General features: G+C 48.1%; 1 protein-coding gene across 1 annotated transcript in view; it reads right to left on the reverse strand.

The window, feature by feature from the left end:
- CIB2 (calcium and integrin binding family member 2) overlaps window positions 1-15663 on the reverse strand; it is a 474622-nt gene that overhangs the window by 2869 nt on the left and 456090 nt on the right. The window lies entirely within an intron of this gene.

Raw genomic sequence — 15663 nt, forward strand, 5'->3', positions numbered from 1 at the left:
AGTTTCATACAGGTTAACACCAATCAACCATTGCGACATCCACTGAAGCTGGGCTGAGAGATAATATGACTCAAAGGATGGGGCTCCCAATCCACCCTTCCCCACTGGTAGCTGGAGTTTGCTAAGACCGATGCTGCATCGCTTGTCATCCCAGCGCAATTTCCCCAGTAATGAGTCCAGATCTAATCACCAACTTCAACACCTTGGAGACCATGCATCCTCAAATTTAGCTGAAAATATTCTATTATCTCAGATATTAATTCATCACAAAACAGCGCATCAGTCAGTGCTTCCGCCCTTCCTACCACTTTCTCTTCCCTCCTTACTACCTGCTGGGCACTACGATTTGTTATTATGTGAACTCATGATGTGTGCAAAAATGTGTGCGTTAGTACTTTCTGATTAAATAACAACGTACTCTCAAGTTGATTATATCTGTTCTTTATTCTGACACTAAGCTAACTTTATTGTGTATGCATCTTTTGGGAAGGCGGATTCTGCTTTCATGATGAGATGTGTTTCCTGTAGGAGAGCAACACTGATTTGGTACGCCAGCACCTGTTGCATGGTATGAGGGTTTTTTAGCCATAGAACATTCCAAGTTAGGAATGACCAAGACTTGCTCCCTGTGTTCATTCCAAAATGTAAAGTAAAGTGGTTGGTAAGTATGACCCGGTGTGACACCAGGAATTGATCCACCTTATTGTGATGTTCATACAGTAAACTAAAAAACTTCACAACCACTTTCCTCCCAATCCCCCTCTTACTCTGACAGCCCAATTCCATGACGACACATATTCCTTTATACCCAAAGTGAACCCCAACCCTCCCACAAGCCCTACAAAACTCTGGCAGTAAAACAAAGTGCATTATTCTATAAACTCTTGTGTGGGTAAACATGACAGCCAGTCCCTACCCATCTAGGGTTTATAAAGGGGGCCAGAGTCTGACTGATTAATACACAACTTTTGATGATTACTATGTAGGTTGTGCAGAACCCTGTATGTTAATAATATTCTTACTCAGCTGCGAGAATCCGGTGGCCAAAGGGCAGCCACGGAGACCCCCCAGCCAAATTTGCATTGAGACGCATACTTTAGGATTATAAGACCATATGCATTATCTCTCCCTTTTTTTGAGGCAGTGTCTATGGAGGTTGTTTTTAACATGACAGGTCAATCTAGTTCAGATCACTTGGCCTAAATGAAGGCAACTGAGGTTCATCATGGTGTCTAAGCCAGGACCAACTACATGACATTTTTCCAGTAATTCTGTCGCCTCTTGCATGGTCTAGAAAATGTGTCGCTTGCCTCAATAGGAGATCCTCAATCATGTCAGAAAAAGCATGGCATGTGCTGCAATTCTTCCTTGACCGGCATTTCTTTTTTATTTTCAGCACCACTATGCATAGGGGTCGGTTCATCATGATGCCAGGGGTAGCGGAAGTGACATCACATACCCTTTGACCTTGATGACATTACAAGAAGTTATACATGACCCTTGACCCTTTTTTTCCAGGAAGGCATGTCACATTACTAGCATTCCTATTCATTCTTACACACTCACATTCTCTCTTAAACTCACTCATATTTACTGACACCAAGGTCTAGGTTTGCATCACGTTTGTGACACAAACCTGGTGCAAAGTCATAGGGTGGGAATTACTATCCAATGCAAATCTTGAGTTGTTTTGGATATTATGCGCTCCTTTGTGCTATTTTGCTGCAAGGGGGCGTTCTATGGGTGGTGATTAGGCTATCCCTTGCAATCACCCATGGATTTGTGCTGCAAATCCCTATCTACAAACATTGGGTGGCAGGAATTTGCACCATAATCTTACGATTTTTCGAAGCAGGCATAACAAGAAATATTTTAATTTCTCTTTGATTTTCCAACTTTGCATGCGTGCTGCATGGAACACAACAAGAGGAGTTGGCCTAACGGCTAGGTCGAAACATAACTGGTGCTATGTAAAGCGCTCTGATACCTGATACCTCAGGGTCAAGTTTGTGCTATATAAAACTCAGTAAAAAAATATCATACATATATACAAAGTGAGAAAAGCCTTAAAGCACAGCTTTTATACTGGATGGGACCCCTTCCAGTACAAAATCTATGCTTCAGAGAATGTACACACCCTTGCACTATGCCAAAAGGATGTGAGCATTGGCGAATGGCTGCAAAATGTGAAGCAGCGCATAGAGAGAGAAAAAATGCACCATATCGGAGTAGATATGGTGTATTTTTTCTCTCCCTCTTGGATGCAAGGCAGCACAGCAACTTAGGTGAAGCGTTGCCTTGCATCAAAGAATAGTAAATCTGGACCACAATCTCACTTATTACCCATCACTGAACACTCACAACACACTTACACATACAGATACATGCTCACACATAAAAGCGCTCACTTAGAAACACACTCTAACTTGCAGGTGCACACACAATGTACATTTAAAACCATTTTAACTTACCGCACCAGATACCAAAGTACCAGTTCCAGCTAAGTGTGTGCCATTTGTATTGCACTGACAGGGAAGACTAGAATATTATTCGCTGTTAGTTTAATGTTAAATGGGCAGAAAATAAGGAATGAGGCGCAGCTCCTGTGTTTTCGGCACTGATTTTGCCACCTCTCAGGCCAGGGGTTGAAAAGGCAGCGCCAGCAGTCGCAAGGAGCAAGCAAGGGTTACAGCTGCAACCCCTAAATGACGTCAATGCTACTAGTGCAGGAGCAGGGAGATTAATTTACCATTGAAGAGCCGTCCAATCTCTCTCAAGACAGGCATAAAGCAGTATCTCAATTTAGGAAGTCGAGGAGCCTGGCGCGGTTATGGGGCAGGCTGGAGCAACTGCACTGCGGACCGGGGGGAGGGGGGTGGGGGTGGGGGGGGGAGGGTGAGTGGAGGGGGGTAGGAGGTCGATGTGCTTATTCCACCACCATGAGACACCGCCAGCAACAGTCACTCACTGTTGTCTTCTAGCTTGCCAGTGCTGTGCAAATTCCGGGATACCTAGTATGTGGATATTATTGCACCTTTAAGTTTTCATTTTCTAGCAGCAGTATCATTTAGTACCTTTGTAACAAAGTAAATACGAAGACGAGAATGGTTTCGAGAAGTTTAATGTGTGGGATAATTCACACACAGCATGCCCGTCCTACGGCTCAAACTCCTCGCCAGTGTCACCTCCATGCACTTGTCGCATTACAAAGAATAACAGTTTCTCAAGGGGTAACCTTGAGACACCGCACGTATCTCAATCAATCAATCAATCAATCATGCCATTTGTATAGCGCACTACTCACCCGGGAGGGTCTCAAGGCGCTTGGGGGGAGGGGTATGCTACTGCTCGAACAGCCAGGTCTTGAGTTGTTTCCTGAAGGCAAGAGGGTCCTGGGTCAGCCGAAGGTGGATGGGGAGGGAGTTCCAAGTCTTGGCAGCCAGGTAAGAGAAGGATCTTCCTCCGGCGGTGGCTCTTCGGATGCGTGGTACGGCTGCGAGGGCGAGGCTGGTGGACCGTAGCTGGCGGGTGGGCGTGTAGAAGGTCAGGCGGTCGTTGAGGTACTTGGGGCCCAGGTCGTGGAGAGACTTGTGTGCGTGGGTGAGGAGCCGGAACGTGATCCTCTTGTCGACGGGGAGCCAGTGCAGGTTCCTCAGGTGGCTGGAGATGTGGCTGCATCGGGGGACATCCAGGATGAGTCGGGCGGAGGCGTTCTGGATGCGCTGGAGTCTTTTCTGTAGCTTGGCTGTGGTTCCGGCGTAGAGGGCGTTTCCGTAGTCCAGTCGGCTGGTGACGAGTGCCTGGGTGACAGTCTTCCTGGTCTCGGTCGGGATCCAGCGGAAGATCTTGCGAAGCATACGCAGGGTGTTGAAGCACGATGAGGAGACGGCGTTGACTTGTCTGGTCATCGAGAGGGAGGGTTCCAGGATGAAGCCCAGGTTGCGTGCGTGGTCGGTTGGCTTGGGTGCGGTGCCCAGGGCTGGGGGCCACCAGGAGTCGTCCCAGGCGGAGGGCGAAGATCCCAGGATGAGGACTTCCGTCTTGTCCGAGTTCAGTTTCAGGCGGCTGTCCTTCATCCACTCGGCGACGTCTTTCATCCCTTCGTGTAGGCAGGTTCTGGCGGTGTCGGGGTCTCTGGTGAGGGAGAGGATCAGCTGGGTGTCGTCGGCGTAAGAGATGATGTTGAGGTTGTGCTGGCGTGCGATGGCTGCAAGAGGTTTCATGTAGATGTAGATGTTGAAGAGGGTGGGGCTGAGTGAAGATCCTTGCGGGACGCCGCAGATGACTTCGGTGGCCTCGGAGCGAAACTGGGGGAGGCGGACTCTTTGTGTTCTTCCGGCGAGGAACGAGATGATCCACTCCAGTGCCTTCTCTTGGATACCGATGTTGCTGAGGCGCTGGACTAGGGTGCGGTGGCAGACCGTGTCGAACGCAGCGGAGAGGTGCAGGAGGATGAGGGCCACTGTTTCCCCCTTGTCGAGCAGGGTCCGGATGTCGTCGGTGGCTGCGATGAGGGCGGTCTCGGTGCTGTGGTTGGCTCTGAAGCCGGACTGCGAGGGGTCGAGGGATCCGTTCGTCTCGAGGAAGGCGGTCAGCTGTCTGTTGACGATCTTCTCGATGACTTTAGCAGGAAAAGGGAGGAGCGAGATGTGGCGGACGTTTTTGAGATCGGTGGGGTCCGCTGTAGGTTTCTTCAGGAGGGCGCTGATCTCGGCGTGCTTCCAGCTCTCCGGGAAGGTGGCGGTGTTGAAGGAGGCGTTGATGATGTTCCGGAGTTGGGGTGCGATGGTGGAGTCGGCCTTGTTGAAGACGTGGTGTGGGCAGGGGTCGGTCGGTGATCCGGAGTGGATGGTGTTCATCGTGCGGGCTGTGTCTTCGGTGGTCACCGTGGTCCAGGTGCAAAGGGTGGCGGTGGGGGGCGTTGGTTTGACGGTTGGGTGCGTGGGTGGGGCGCCGAAGCTGTTGTGGATGTCGGCGATCTTGCGGTGGAAGAACGAGGCGAGGGAGTCGCAGAGGTCTTGTGACGGAGTGATGTCGTTGGTGCCGGTGCTGGGGTTGGAGAACTCCTTGACGATAGTGAAGAGCTCTTTGCTGTCGTGGGCGTTGTTGTCCAGTCGTTCCTTCAGGGATTTCTTCTTGGTGGTGCGGATGAGCTGGTGGTGCTTGCGGGTAGCGTGTTTGAGGGCGGTCATGTTGTCGGTGGTCCGGTCGAGGAGCCAGGCTTTCTTGAGGGTGCGGCAGGTCTTCTTGGAGTCCTTGAGGTCGTCGGTGAACCAGGATGCCTTCTTGCTTTGGGGTCTGCTGGGAGGGTTCTTTAGTGGCGCGAGGTCGTCGGCGCAGGCGGTCAGCCACTGTGTGAAGTTGCGGGCTGCTTCGTTGGGGTCCGTTGTGTTGGCGGGTGGGCTCTGGCTGAGGGAGGTGGTGAGCTGGTCTGCGGTGATCTTGCTCCAATTCCTGTGAGGTACCTTTTGCGGGTGGTGGTGGGTCGTGGATCTTTTGAAGCTGAAGTGGACGCAGCTGTGGTCAGTCCAGTGGAGTCCGGTGGCGTGGCTGAAGGTGATGTACTTGCTGGAAGAGAAGACGGGATCAAGCGTGTGGCCGGCGTAGTGGGTGGGGGTGTTGACCAGTTGCTTGAGTCCGAGGTTGGCGAGGTTTTCCAGCAGGGCGGTGGTGTTGCGGTCCTTGTTGTTCTCCAGGTGGAAGTTGAGGTCCCCGAGGAGGATGTAGTCGGTGGAGGGGAGGGCGTGCGGGCTGATGAAGTCTGTGATGTCTTCGCTGAATTGTGTGCGTGGTTCCGGGGGTCTGTAGACGAGGGTGCCTCTGAGGGTTGTCTTAGGGTCGGTGTGAATCTGGAAGTGGAGATAATCGGCTGCGGCGAAGGAGTCGTTGGCGTCGGTCGTGATGTGGATGGTGTTCCTGTGGACGATGGCGATGCCACCTCCGGTCTGGTTGATGCGGTCCCTCCTGATGATCTTGTACCCGTCCGGGATGGCGATGGCGATGTCGGGTGCAGAGGAGGCGTTCATCCAGGTTTCCGTGAGGAAGGCGACGTCCGGTGATGTAGCGTCGAGGAGGTTCCAGAGTTCCACGGCGTGTCTGTGGATGGAGCGGGTGTTGATCAGGATGCACTTGAGGTGGTTGCTGCTGGTGTTTGTCTTGGCGGGTGTGGGGCAGGTTCGGAGGCAGGTGAACTTGCAGGTGCAGCAGGTGAAGGGTCCGTGGGTGCGTCTCGGGGTGGCTCGGCAGCAGGCGTGGGTCCGGCCGGCATTGAGTGCGTTGAGAGTGGCGGCGTCGTAGGTCAGTCGGGTCGTCTTGCCTCGGCGGGGAGGGCCAGGGGTCCTAGCGCTGGGCGCGGGCCAGGCACGGACGGGCGCAGACGGGCTTACCTTTGGCGCACCTTCGGCGTTCAATCGGTGCTCCCGCTGCGCGCGTCCGCTGCGCGCGTCCGCTGCGCGGTCGCTCTGGGGGCGTCATAAGTAAGGAGCCGGGAGGGAGGAGCAGCTGGGTGGCGGGAGCGGGGCGGCGAATGGAATCACAGGGGGGCGGGGCCGCAGGGAGGCAGCGGCGGGAAATTCCAAGAAGCAGCGGGCAGCGGGAAATTCCCAGGAGCAGCGGGAAATTCCCAGGAGCAGCGGGAAATTCCCAGGAGCAGCGGGCAGCGAGCGAAGGAATCTGCAGGCAGGAGGCGGCAAAGGCAGGCAGGAGCGGCAGCAGTGAGTGGGGCGACCAAGCCCTGTGGAGGGCTGAGCGCCCACATCTCACATCACCTTCCCCCTTTAACAACAGAGTTGTCATTAAATACATTTAAGGAATAAAATTCTTAAAATATATATATTACCTACTGGCGGTCGCCAGTAGGTAGTTATAGTTAGGATCGTTTTCCATAGGAAATCCGCAACATTCTATTGGGAATAACTTTGGCGCCGAATGAGGGATCTGCCTGTAATTTTCCTTAATCTTGCCTCTCTGCGCTCCGCTCCTTCCCTGAAAGTTTCGGTGGGATCCGTCAAGCGGGGGCCGAGATAAAAGGGGGGTCCCAAAACATGTTTTCCCCATGTTAATTTCCATATGGCGGTTGGACTCACTTTTAGCCCGAACGGCTGAATGGATTTCCACCAAACTTGGCAAAATTGTAGGGACTGGTACCCCGATGTGCCTTTGCTATGTCTCAAGATATATGCTCCAGTGGTTTTTACGAAAATTAACTTTGAAAAAATATATATTGGGCTACATTGGGCTATATATATGTTAGAGCCCAAATGTAGCCCAATGTAGCCCAAAGATGGCCACCAGAGACACAAAAAACCAAATGTAGCTCAAATATCAGCCAGATGTAGCCCAACTATAGCCCAATGACAGAATGTCCCAGAGTGTTCTAAAGAACAACTAGAGCGCTAACAGTCTTACTTATGACAAAAGTATGGCACACCTGAAGTCATCTTGATTGGAATAAAGTGTTAACACTTAAAACATTTAATTTGCAAAGGAACAAAATGAGGGGGTTCATTTTGCCATAGAAATTATGATTAGTGCTGAAGAAAGAAAAATTAGGGCACATTTTGAGTGACTTCTCAAATCCGCTTATATTTCATAAAATAAATTCTGATATGCAGTCTCCCAAGATGGCCACCAGAGACAAAAGAGCCCAAATGTAGCTCAAATATCAGTCAGATGTAGCCCAACTATAGCCCAATGACAGAATGTCCCAGAGTGTTCTAAAGAACAACTAGAACGCTAACAGTCTTACTTATGACAAAAGTATGGCACACCTGAAGTCATCTTGATTGGAATAAAGTGGTAACACTTAATACATTTAATTTGAAAAGGAACAAAATGAGGGGTTTCATTTTGCCATAGAATTTTTATATATATATATATATATATATATATATATATATATATATATATATATATATATTCACTGAAAAAACCATAGGTTATAGACCATATATAGTTAGGAATTAGCATTTATAAAACCTTGAAAATTCACTGAAAAAACCATAGGTTATAGACCATATATAGTTAGGAATTAGCATTTACAAAACCTTGAAAATTCACTGAAAAAACCATAGGTTATAGACCATATATCGTTAGGAATTAGCATTTAAAAAACCTTATTTTACCCACACAAAACCATTGAAATTCCATATATAGTTAGTTGCACTAACTATATATCGCGCACCCGCAATCCACTGCTGATGATGTCACATATTACATCATTCATGACATGGTCAGTGACATCACTGATGACATCACTGATGACATCTCAAATGACATCACTGATGACATGACTGATAACAACATCCAGTGATTTTTTGTTTCTGTAAAGTTTAAATATGTCTTACATATTGAAGAATGAGTGGATGTGTAAGTGTCTGGACGAAGGATTTAGTAGGTGCATGACTGACTGTATGACTGAGTGATTAAATGTGTCTCACTGAGTGCATGGGTTAGTGACTAAACTGTCTTAATTTGTGCATCATTATGTCTGTTGTTCTATAAACTGCTGCATGTGTTGATCAGTAGCTATATGAGTAACTATATGGGTTATTGATTGATTGCCCAAGTATTTGTATGGGAGACTGAGTGTGTGTGTGGCTGGCTGGGAGGTGTATGACTCTGTGCAGATCAATGTGTACTTGTATCAATGATTGTATAAGAAGGTAAGTATGTGTTAGTATATGTTTGAAAATGTAAGGTGCTCTATGTTTAACTGTATAGACAAGAAAATGGAAGTGTCATTGATTCTTTACAGGACTGACTAGGTGTGTGAGTAACTCCATGGATGAGTGGCAGACTGTGAGTGTCTGTATAGGTGTATGAGTGCATATGATAGTGTTGTAAAGATGAGTGATTGTATGTATGAATGATTGTATGGGTGAATGAGTGAAGGTGTGTGTAGACGTAGGAATCAGTGAGTGCGTATGTAGTAACTAGTATTGGTGTGTCAATGGTTTCAAAAATTATACTCTGTATTTAACACTGGGTGAAACAGAGGTTATATTAAAATGTGAGGAGATGCATTGTATTGTCACATGAATGATATCATCAGTGATGTGGTCATTGATGTCAAATGAGATGTCATCAGTGATGTCATCAGTGATGTCATTTGAGATGTCATCAGTGATGTCATCAGTGATGTCACTGACCATGTCATGAATGATGTAATATGTGACATCATCAGCAGTGGATTGCGGGTGCGCGATATATAGTTAGTGCAACTAACTATATATGGAATTTCAATGGTTTTGTGTGGGTAAAATAAGGTTTTTTAAATGCTAATTCCTAACGATATATGGTCTATAACCTATGGTTTTTTCAGTGAATTTTCAAGGTTTTGTAAATGCTAATTCCTAACTATATATGGTCTATAACCTATGGTTTTTTCAGTGAATTTTCAAGGTTTTGTAAATGCTAATTCCTAACTATATATGGTCTATAACCTATGGTTTTTTCAGTGAATTTCAATGGTTTTTTAATAGCAAATATCATAAGCTGTCGAATGTCAAGTACGTGGTAAGTAAAAACATTTTCGTGTTTATGCACACTGATCTGCTTTGAATGCTGCCCCCCCCCCCTCATTTCTATTAGGAGTACTCTCTCTTTGCAGATAGTGAAAGGTAGTTAACGCAGGCCTTTGCCCCCGTTGTAATACGTCGTGCCTGCTTCTCTCTCCATTTGATTGATTGTTATCCAAGCATTTACTGTTTTAGAATTGGTTCTCTTTGGTTTATTCTCTATTTACAAACAAACACAGAGTCGCAATACTCTGTTTAGTCTTTGCAGATAACTAAAAATCGTGTAAAAAAACAAAAGGAATCGAGCAAAATCAGTAGGCCACTAATGGGATCTCTTTTTGACCTCGCTAAAATAGAAACATTAAGAACAACCCCTCATGACAAATACGAAACTAGTGAGATGAACTGAACTCCACACCATGATGGCTGCAATACAGCTCGGCTCCGCCACCCACCCCGCCCAAAATAACGATAAAGAGCGGCTGCCATGATTGCTCGCGGAATGGCCACGACGGAGCTACGAAATGGTGGTGCTCTCATGCTAACGCCAGCTTCAGTCTGAAACATCCAGAAACACTGTAGACTACCAATTCGATCAGTTCCGGTAGCGCCCCAATGTAACCCGGTAGAGAAGAACTAGCCCTCCCCTCTTTGACTGATGGTTCTTGTTGCCTGTCCCTTCTGTTGTCATTTAACAGAACTATTTAGCCTGCTGAAAGGGGTTGTGTTCCGACCGCTGGTTGGTGGAGACATTTTGACTATATTCTGGACCTGCGTTGTCGCGTAATGCGTCATATGACGCGCCGCGTTAGCGCATCCGGAAGTCATCCGGGGCGCGACGCGCAGCGCGTAACGTAAGCATAACAGGTCATGTGACTTGTTAATAAAACTTTTCATTGGTTCATTTTACTTTTCTTATTCTAATGATGAAAGGCTTGGTCATATGACCTAAAAATTACGCTTTTTATTACTTCCGAACATTATTTTTTCTTAAATATATGTTATAATGTTCCAGGCTAATGTACTTTCCCGGAAAATTTACAACTGTCCTGCAAGTAAAATATATTCTTTTTTCGAGAAAAAGGGCGTTTCTTCGTCCCATGACGGAGCCGTTGAGCAAAAGAGGGTCGACCTGCTGTCTTAGTCGCCGATACGCCTGAATATGAGATTCTTATCGATCACTTTATGTTGCAGGAGTAGAAAACACAACAGCCCTTGACCATTTATCTTTACTGCGTTCCTGCGTATTATACCTTTTACCCTTCATGTAATTGGTCTGCTTTATTTCACTTGCCTTTTAATGATTCTAAAACAGTGACTATTATTAAAAACTTTACCAATGTATATACTACTACCATGTTTTCTTTTAAAAACCTTTATTGTGAAAATTGCATTATACAAATACGAGCCTATAACCACGTGGGCCGGCCACGGAGCAAACTGTAATCGTATATGATGAGTAGACATTTACACTGTAGAGGAACGTAACGGGCGGGCCATTAGGTTGCAAGAACTAAGGTGTCTAACAGTTGCGGAATCGGTGGACGTACATTTTATAATTAAAATACGACAGGGCCAGTTACAATAAAATTATCTAGATATACATTTGCGGGCAAGTACCATGCGCGACGTTAATTCGAACTTTCAATAGTACAGTAATCAATAACACATCAGAACTTAATATCAATAGGGATGTCGAAATACTCAATCAATTCTCGTCCCCGCCCGCCATGTGCTTCAAAACTGCATACGTATCTCGTGATTTCAAGGTTCTGCAACCAGTACACAACAAGGAGTTACGAGTCCCATTTATTCCGGCGCCATTTTGGGCGAGGACGGGCAGGTCCAGGATATAGTCAAAATGTCTCTACCAACCATCGACTATGATGATGTTCATATGCTGTATTTATAGAGTAACACTCATCTGTCCACATGAAATTAATTTGCCACACTCTAAACATGTCATTTTAATCTTTCCAAAGTTCTTCTAAATATTTGGGACCGTTTCCCTTGCCTCTGATGCTGTCAGTGCCACTTCTTTGATGAATGTACTGGCAGGTCGGGGGTTCTCCTCCAAATCTCTCTTTTATGCAGCACTATAATTAATTGGTGCCACCTCTCCATATGACGATGCATGGTATAGTTACCATAACTATATTTTTTTTCGGTTCCTCTGGAGAGTACATCGTGGCAGATGAAGCGTATAACGTACCGGGCATTTACCTTTTTTTGCATGTAGAGGAAAGGAAAAAAAAATCGAGCGTCCGAGTTCTAAGGTGTCCCAGGGCCATTTTAGTGGACCAGGCCCAAATCCAAAGAACAGGCCGCCATTTTGAGAGTCCTGTTGCAGCCGCCTGTCGCTGTAGCATCAAGAGCGGCCAAAACTCAGCTGAATGGCAACTGAAACGGTAAAGGGGCGCCCCACTACAGCAGACGAGCCTCCACCTAGGAAGGCCCGTTCACGCCGCCTCCCCCCCCCCCCTTCGGGCACCCCACGCCGTTATTCGGAGCAGTATTGTAGGATGGCCACACCAGTGCAGCAACTTGCTAGACACCACCTCGGTGGTAACCGAATCTCAGCGCCTTGTGGTGTCTTCTATTCAGAAAACATTGTTGTGCTGCCTTCGACCTATTCGCCGCAAGTGCGCACGCAACTCAGCTGCATAGCTTGCTAGACACCACCTCGGTGCTAACCGAATCTCAGCGCCTTGTGGTGTCTTCTATTCCAAAAATATTGTTGCGCTGCCTTTGGCCCCATTCGCACATCGGTCCGCTACTGCCGCCATCTCACAGGCCAACGGGGCGCCCCACGCCGACTTTCAGCATTGTAGGATGGCCACACCAGTGCACCTTACTAGACACCACCTCGGTGCCATCCGGATCTTGGCATCTCAGCGCCTTGTGGTGTCTTCTATTCAGAAAATATTGTTGCGCTGCCTTTGGCCCCATTCGCACATCGGTCCGCTACTGACGCCATCTCACAGGCTAATGGGGCGCCCCACGCCGAGTTTCAGCATTGTAGGATGGCCACACCAGTACAGCAACTTGCTAGATATCACCTCGGTGCCATCCGGATCTTGGCATCTCAGCGCCTTGTGGTGTCTTCTAGTCAGAAAATATTGTTGCGCTGCCTTTGGCCCCATTCGCACATCGGTCCGCTACTGACACCATCTCACAGGCCAACAGGGCGCCCCACGCCGACTTTTACCATTGTAGGATGGCCACACCAGTGCCACAACTTGCTAGACACCACCTCGGTGCCATCCGGATCTTGGCATCTCAGCGCCTTGTGGTGTCTTCTATTCCGAAAATATTGTTGCGCTGCCTTTGGCCCCATTCGCACATCGGTCCGCTACTGACGCCATCTCACAGGCCAACGGGGCGCCCCACGCCGACTTTCAACATTGTAGGATGGCCACACCAGTGCGGCAACTTACTAGACACCACCTCGGTGCCATCCGGATCTTGGCGCGTTGTGCTGCCTTCGGCCTATTCGCACATCGGTCCGCTACTGACGCGAACTCACAGGCCAACGGGGCGCCCCACGCCGACTTTCAGCATTGTAGGATGGCCACACCAGTGCTGCAACTTGCTGGACACCACCTTGGTGCCATCCGGATCTTGGCGCGTTGTGTTGCCTTCGGCCTATTCGCACATCGGTCCGCTACTGACGCCGCCTCACGTGCCAACGTATTTTCTCCGCATTTTATACCCTATGCCGCATAACAGGTCATGTGACTTGTTTATAAAACTTTTCATTGGTTCATTTTACTTTTGGTTTCCTAATGATGGAAGGCTTGATCATATGACCTAAAAATAACACTTTTCATTGGATGAAAACTTTTTTTTTTCCCAAACGATGAAAGCCCCACCTTGTTTCTGGATGTTTCACACTGAAGCTGGCGTCACCATGAAAGCACCACCATCTCGTGGCTCCGTCGTGGTCATTCCGCGAGCAATCATGGCAGCCGCTCCCCACCAGAAGCCTGCAGGAGTCGGGGGCCCCCAAAACGTTTGTTGAATCCTCAAGGCGGAGGGGACGCTTTCGAGAATGGGGTCCAAGACCTAGCAGACAAGCGTCCGATTTCCAAGGTGTCCCAGGGCCATTTCAGTGGACCAGGCCCAAAAAGAAAAGAGCCTGCCGCCATTTTGAGAGTCCTGTGGCAGCCGCCTATCGCTGCACCGCAAGAGTGGGCGCAACTCAGCTGAATTGCGGCTTTTGACACAGTGGACCAAAAGCGGACGGAATGGCAACTGAAACGGTAAAGGGGCGCCCCACTACAACAGACGAGACTCCACCTGGAGAGGCCCGTTCACGCCGCCTCCCCCCCCCCCCCGGGGCGCCCCACGCCGTTATTCGGAGCAGCATTGTAGGATACCAAAACCAGTGCGGCAACTTACTGGACATCACCTTGGTGCCATCGTTCTGCTGCCTTGGAACTATTCGCACAACAGTTTGCTACTGATGACCCACCCCCCGCGACGCCCCACGCCGGATGCCGAAATCAGTGCGGCACCCAGGCAACATCACCTGGGTGCCGTCCAGAAATCTGGACGTTGTGCTGCGTTGGGACTATTCGCACAGCCGACCGCTACTTCGTTGTTTTTCCCTAAAAATGTTTATATGTTTTTACTGTTTTTGTTTTGTTGTATATATTTATAAGTTATTAAAGTTTTATAATCTTACTACTTTGTTGGAGTGCTATATATTTTTAATGTGACACATAATTGTAAAAACTTTGATGTACAAAGAGTCATCCATGGAATCTTCCGCTTCAGGCTCGGTCCCCTCCCCAATCACAATACAGGATGGTTTTCAGATAGTAGGAACGCGTGTGCTGTGACGGATCTAATCGAGTGTGGGCCTTGATCTACTATAACTCCTTTGAAGAGGGGTGATTCTTTACAGCTGGGGCCATAAACTACATCTGCAGGGCTAGCTGATAGCCTAGGACCGGCCTGGACAATCGGACACAGAGGAAAAGGAGTGTCAGAGGGTGCGGTAGTAAATAGGGCGAAAGGGAGGTGTCGGGCGGGCACAGGGTGTGATTCTCAGGGAAGAGCAGCGCAGATGGGGGGAGGTTTATTACCCATGCATAAGACAGAGAACGAGGGTGACCAGTGCCTGGGGGAGATGCTTGCGAGGGTGGGGAGCCATGCTAAGGATCGACAGCGTGCAGAGAGTGGGTCTGGTCAAGGCATCTAAAATGACTGCCGTGCACGACAAAAGTGTGGCATTTGAAAAAAGGCAAGATGGCGCAGACAATGTTTTTCAACACTTCCTGATTTCCTTCGAATCGAACGTTAACAGACGTTGGGGCATATTACCAAAGTTAAGCGATATTTATCCCTAACGATGCTTAGCAACGAATTTTTTACCGCTAAGCATCGTCAGAAATTATCGCAGATAAACCTTGCTATTATCAAGGTTTATCGCAAATGCCATAAAAAACGACCGCAATGCATTAATATCGCTGAAAACTCAGCGATATTCATGCATTACCGAGCTAATGCTCTTAGCCATGTTATCCACCTCCCATTGGATAACATGGCTAAGAACTGCTCAGGGCAGGTGGTAGCTTTTGGAGATATTCGCGCTTAGCGCGAATATCTCCAAAAGTTGGTAATAGGAGATAGCGATGTTAGCGACTGTTTCCAGTCGCTAACATCTTGGCATGCCCACTTTGCATGTCATTAGTGATAAATATCACTGACATGCAAAGTGGGGCCCAAGATGGTCGCTATCTCCTACTAGCGGTCGCTAACTGGTGTTAGCAACAGCTAGGTAATACAGAGATAATTTTATCTCCGCGAAGCGGAGCGCTGTTACAGATATATATCTTTTTTTGAACGTTAATTTCTCAAAATCCACTGAAGCACATATATTGAGACCTAGCAAAGGCACATCGAGCTACCAGTCCCTACAATTTTGCCAAGTTTCGTGCAAATCCATTCAGCCGTTCGAGTATTATTATTATTATTTTTTTTGCCCCGCGGGGCCCTTTTAAAACCTCCACATCAAACCTAGGGGGTCAGGGAGGATCTACTATGCCCCCTTATGGTCATTTGCCCCTTCGCTTTGGCCTCCTCTTGTCTCTCGATCCTACCGAGAGACAAGATGGCGGCCGCTACGGACTGTTTGGAA

Source organism: Lissotriton helveticus, chromosome 3_2 (genome assembly GCF_964261635.1).
Source record: "Lissotriton helveticus chromosome 3_2, aLisHel1.1, whole genome shotgun sequence".
Lineage (NCBI taxonomy): Eukaryota > Metazoa > Chordata > Amphibia > Caudata > Salamandridae > Lissotriton > Lissotriton helveticus.